The sequence below is a fragment of the Gavia stellata genome, chromosome 15 (assembly GCF_030936135.1).
Source record: "Gavia stellata isolate bGavSte3 chromosome 15, bGavSte3.hap2, whole genome shotgun sequence".
NCBI lineage: Eukaryota > Metazoa > Chordata > Aves > Gaviiformes > Gaviidae > Gavia > Gavia stellata.
Window position 1 is genome coordinate 20,965,424 of NC_082608.1, and position 6,218 is coordinate 20,971,641.

General features: G+C 46.7%; 1 non-coding gene across 1 annotated transcript; it reads right to left on the reverse strand.

Annotated features, from left to right (window-relative positions):
* Positions 1–17: 17 nt before the first annotated feature.
* Positions 18–90, reverse strand: TRNAM-CAU (transfer RNA methionine (anticodon CAU)). Its single transcript has one exon. It is a non-coding gene; the product is annotated as a tRNA-Met (tRNA).
* Between the last annotated feature and the right edge of the window lie 6,128 nt (positions 91–6,218).

Genomic DNA, 6,218 nt, shown 5'->3' on the forward strand with positions numbered 1-6,218 from the left:
AAGGAGGAAACCACTCTTGCCCCGTGTGAGGATCGAACTCACGACCTTCAGATTATGAGACTGACGCGCTACCTACTGCGCTAACGAGGCTCCTCGAGAAACAGCGCCCCGCGCAGTGCCCTTCTGCCTTCTCCCCTCCCCGGGCCTCCCCCGGCCTCCCCGGGGACTCCCCGGCGCCCACACGCCCTTACCGCTATCCCCTGGGGTGCTGCCTGAGAAACCACCTCGTTTCTTTGCAAATGGCTCCTTCTCTGTAGGAGATACCTGGGTTTTGTTGGGTTTTTTTTGCAAATTCATTCTTTTCCCATCTTTTTCCTGCAAGACAGACGTGACATTTTTTGCAAATGGCTCCTCTTTCCCATGCTGTTCTGCAAAACAGCTGCATTCCTTAAAGAGTCCTTCGTGGTTCCTCAGCGTCCTCATCCAGCTCCACTGGCCGGGAACGGACTGCGAGGGCTGCATTGACAACACGCTCGCAAGGGAATCAAGTTGTTTCCACATAATTACAAAAATTAAAGCCAGCCTCGTTTGCCTCTCTGCTGTGAAGAGTGGCTGTTCGGCTGGGATTTCTGCAGTGAAATGAACTCCCCACATTCACTGAAGTGCTCAGCAGAAGAGGGTCCCCTGCGATGCCGGCAGAAGTGCTGCCCTGAATCCTAATCGAGAGGCCTCGCCCTCAGTGAGGGTCTCAAAGCAGCGTTCATCATGATGGTCAAGCTACAGGTACCTAAACTGGAAGAAGACGGGAAAACAGATACTTAATTACAGAATCACACAGAATCACAGAATTATTAAGGTTGGAAAAGACCTACAAGATCATCAGGTCCAACCATCAACCCAACCCCACCATGCCCACTAAACCATGTCCCGCAGTGCCACATCCACACCTTCCTTGAACACCTCCAGGGATGGTGACTCCACCACCTCCCTGGGCAGCCTCTTCCAGTGCTTCACCACTCTCCCAGGAAAGACATTTTTCCTAATATGCAGCCTGAACCTCCCCTGGCGCAACTTGAGGCCATTTCCTCTTGTCCTGTCACTCGTCACTTGGGAGAAGAGACCAACACCCACCTCCCCACAACCCCCTTTCAGGTAGTTGTAGAGAGCGATGAGGTCTCCCCTCAGCCTCCTCTTCTCCAGACTGAACACCCCCAGCTCCCTCAGCCGCTCCTCATCAGACTTGTGCTCCAGACCCCTCACCAGCTCCGTCGCCCTTCTCTGGACACGCTCCAGCACCTCAATGTCCTTGTTGTAGTGAGGGGCCCAAAACCGAACACAGCATTTGAGGTGCGGCCTCACCAGCGCCGAGTACAGGGGCACGATCCCCTCCCTGCTCCTGCTGGGCACACTGTTTCTGGTACAGGCCAGGATTCAGAAAGTCCCCAAACATCACCCACAAGAATCACTGCAGGGCAGCTGTTCACCTTCAGAGCGAGCAACTGGCAGAAAATGAAGGAGGAACAGACCTTTGGACATCAGTCCCACCAGACAAGAAGAGGTGTTTGGGTCGTGTTGGGTTGCCAAGGGTCTAGTGGGCAGCTCTTGTTGTCAGGGGGACAATACCCCGATTTCCAAGGGTCTGGCTGGCCGTGCATTCAGGACGATCAGACGATGAGTCCAGGCTGCACGGCTTGTGGTATGAACAAAATTGCTACAACCACAGGATGAGTAAACGCAAGGCTTCTTACAGCCTGAACTGCTGCATTCCTCCTGCCAACGCTGCCCACGTGCAGAATGAGGATGTCATTTTTAATAGTGTGCTAATCCTTTGGGGGCTTCAGTGACAGACAAGTTTAGTCCCTGCAGTTCTGATTAAATTAAGAAAAGCTGCTCCAAGTATCTAAAACAAGGCACATGGACAATGAGTCACCTGAACCAAACATCAACTGCTTGGAAAGATGTCCGTAGCTGTTTTCCACCTGTATTGAATCACATGGTTTTCCCCCTGTGTTACATTACGCTCAGCTGGTGCTCAAAGTTTCTGACGCAGCTCTAGAAGGCGTTGTCATGTATGTCTGTTTAGGAACTGATGGATTCATGGAGAGGACAGGAAAAGTACTGATGGCAAGGATTTTCGTGTGAATGAAACAAAAGATGTCCTTGGTGACATTGCCTCGAGCAGAAACTCAGCAGTCTACAGCACACACATGCTTTTCCCTCTTGCATTTTCTATTTTTATCTGGACTTTCTTCTTTCTCCTTTTCCTCTGAATGCTCCCGCTGTGCTTAATCACACTACAACCTCCTCTCCCTTTCCCTCACCCACCTGACCCCTATAACCTTATCCCACAGCCTTGGCTTCACAGACGCTGAGCCACTGCGTCCTGCTCCGTCCCTCAGTGATCAGACTTTCCCCCTGGCCCACTGACCCCCTTACCAGTCCAACCCAGCAGAAGGCAGGACAGCCCATCATAAATCCATGCCAATTCTCACAGAGCTCCATCGCCCCATGCCCATTTCCTCCAGATTAAGAGGAAGAAGGGGAAAAGCCTGTCCGGCTGAAAGGCAGTGCCCACCTCCACGATGCACTGATGTCACCTGGCAGGGAACGAAGCCCAGCAAAGTCAGAGGCAATGCGACAAGCCTTGCGGGCTCTCAGTGCTCGGGGGGACCACATTTCCCCTTCCCATGAAGCAGAGCAGGGGAATCCCTGCCTCTCATCACGTTAGAGAGGAGAAACAATCATTGTCACTACTCCAAGTTTCAGGACCCAGACAGAAAAGGTTTCTGGTGCTGTTCTTGCGGAGCATCACACAATAGTTACAAGCAGAGAATCTGGAAGCTGGGCACAGTGAAGCTCCTTGGGGCCCGGAAGGCAGAGGACTGGTGCAGAACGGGGTGCTTAGAACTGAATATAACTTACAACTTCAGCGTTCACCACCCTGTCATCAGACTATAAAATTGGCACTTTCTCCTCTATGCTACTGAATACATTATCTGAATTTACCAGCTTTATTTGTGATGATAGGGAAAACAGTAAAAGGGTGTTATCATCATCTCCCATCCTCTGTGGCGTTACCAAGTGTCTGAGCACCTTTCTCTGTAACCATCACCAGAGTAAGAGCCCAGAGCTTTCCAGTCCTGCTCTTTCAGGCAGGCAGCTTGCAGCCATTACCACAGGGCTCTTGGAAAACGATGAACCAAAAGAGGAAATTTTATTGTTTCATTTCCCTTCAGCAATTAAGGAGCTGATGCAGCTCTCGCTATCGTCAATTAGTCTTCACCTTCACTCTAAAGGGCTTTGGATTGGTCCCAAAGTTAGTGTCCTCATTTTCTGTAATTCTGGAAGTGTTTACGCCTTCCCAGCCTCTGAGCGGGGATGAGCCAGCTGATGGCATATCCAGCCAATTATAACCTGAGCAGCTAGGAGAGAATTATTTATTTTCCATTTGGCAAGAGGGACAGCGAAGTATGGCAAGGCAGGCTGAGACAGATGAACAAACCCTCTTTGCAAGCCCTGTTTGCCACACAAAGTGTTTGCAGCATGTTTTTTTGGCATAAGCCTGCAGTGCGGTTTCTGCTTTGTAATAAGCATCCTTGGAGGCAGGCCACTTTGAAGAGAGAATATTACAATAGAAAGACCAAAGAATTTTGCTTTGTTTTTTGTGATGTACATATTTTCATCTCAGATATCCTTTCCTTCCTATTTTAAGCTGGAAAATATCCCTTCTCATCCTCATCCTGATTTTAGTATTTCCCACCTTCTTCCTTTCTGTCTGTACACTGATCTCACCAGATTTTGCAGGATAAACTAATCAGTGGACAGACCGGGCTCTTCAGGGAAAATCCAGAGCACTGCAGAAAATGCTGCTGATGACTCAGGAAGTGTTGTGCATCCTTCTGCTTTAAAGCCGAGCTCGGTGCCCTCTCTTTCTGAAAAAGGGTATGGTCTTTCTTCAACATACTGTCCTTGCAATGAGGTATTCGTCGATCTGATGAACAGCTGTGGTCATGAGTGCTTGGGGTCACTAAAGACTTTATAGCACTTCTGCAAGAAGCAGTTGTTGTTCTTTCAGCTTTGGCCACGGTCCAGCCTCAACAATTTCATTGTGCCCAACACCTCCGGCAGCTCGGTTCGCAGAAGCATTATCCTGTCCAGGACAGATCACGGGACAGGCAGTCAGGTGTTCGAGATGCTATTACTGGGTCGGCTGCTGAGCAATGGTTGTGCAATCACAGGCAGCTCACTGAACCTCTGCATGCCTCAGTTTCTCACGATGTAAATCAGAAGGGTGTTTACTGAAGCCACAGGCTACGTAGAACTTGGTTAATATTTGAACATGTGTGGAATTGCTTAAATCTTAGGAGTATTAAAAATCAGCGGCAGATTTGTTGCATGCTGTATTGTTCCACAATTTCCCTGCTACTGCCGTTACTGCTTGCCAAGAGGTTATGGAACTTTTTGAGTGAAAGGTAGTACAAAACCATAAGTTATTGTTGCTTACACCAACTGATTTACTGTGTTTCCTTGTGAAACCAATGGCTCCCATTTAAAGCTTGATCCTGAAGCCAATAAATGTTTGCTGGAACAGCAGTAGCAGCAGTAACTGATGTCAGAGTTACAGTACATGCCAATGATGTCTTGGGCAATACTTCTTGCAGGGGGAGCGCAATGAGTTTTTAGCCAAACATTCTAAGAAAATTATGCTTTTGTGACAACATTGCATACGTTTGTGTGTTAGTTTGGATTTACCATCCAAAAAAAGCATCTGTCTAATAATCTCAGAAGCGTTCTATTCCAAAAGTCTTGTGAAATAGCTGGTCAGATAGAGGAGAGAGATGGTGTTAGCGTTCCCACTGAGGGACAGGCTCATCTGTTGTTAGACCTCAGAGAAAACCCACACAGGGAAAATGTTCTGCGAGTGGTTTCTTTAGTTTTGCTTTTCTCAGATTATGCTTTTATATCCTCACAAAAGAGATATTTTGTCATTCTCATCACTTCTTGCTAGAGCTCTCCTAACTCAGAAGGAGACTTCCATGGAGAAATTTGAAGTTTGGGAATTTGTTCACAGGGTAGTCACCATCTTAAGACAAACTTAAGATTAAAACTTCTCAGAAGAGTTATTTTAAGGCATTGCAAGCAATTCACAACAATCTGATTCTGTCTGAAAATCTCCAACAGTAGCTGGGTAATGGCTGCACACTGTTAAAAAAATCAACGCCCACATTGATCTTTAGCTGAGCTAGATCAATAAGAACAATTAATGAGAAAATAACTGAGGGAAAGTATTTTGATTCAGGTTTAAATGCAAGCTGCTGTCAGCACAGTGTCCTTCCTTTTATTTTATGGGGGTTTTCTCTCCATGTTGCTGGTGAATTTAATACTGCTGACAGCTGCTGAGCTAATAGCCCTAGACACTAAAGTCCTGTCTTCCAGCAAGGGTGTAGCACTGCAGAGGAATAGCTTTGTCTATTCACTGTAAAAAGCCTTTTCAGTACTGTTGTACCACAGAAATGAGAGGATGGTTTATAATTCTGATTGTGACATACGCTTACTTTGTTGTGAGGCAGCTCATATGGAAAAAATAGGAAAAGTGGGAGCTTTTCCCCAGGGAGATGCTGTAAATATCAGCTGGGGTTTGAAGTCACCATTCAGACTGGCTTTTTAACCAAAAAAGACCCCAATCTTCTGGAGGATGTAACAGTTGGGAAAGCCTGGCTTTTCTTTAATTCAGACTTAAGATTTAGTATATCCTGCTGCATAGGGTGCAGACATGAAGATCTGAGCTGGAATCCAAACCCAGCTTGTGCTCTAAAGTGCTTTGTAAATTTGGGCAAATCACATCTCTTTTGCGTCATGAAAAACTGGGGCTGACAGGTATCGCAAGAGAATATTTCCCCCATCTTCCTCCCTGAGATAAGAACAATTCTCCCTAAACTGTTCAGAACAGATGTTTTACGAATTTCTTGTTAAATAAAAATATACGATGGTGACTATTCCACTGCTTTCCTAGGCAATTTGTTGCGGTGCTCAACTATTCTTACCCTTAACCCAACGTCTAATTTCTATCGCCTTTTCCAAGATGTAAGCTCATTATTTCTTGTCCTAGACTCACTGCATGCAGAGAAGAGCTAATTCCCTCCTGCTCCGTAGCAACCTTTTGCATATTTGAAGACAATATAACGTCTCCTTTCAGTTATGTCTTCTGTTCTTCAGACTAAATGCTTTGTGAAGTGTTCTAAGACTAGAATAAAAATGCTCTGTGGGCTAGATTTTTA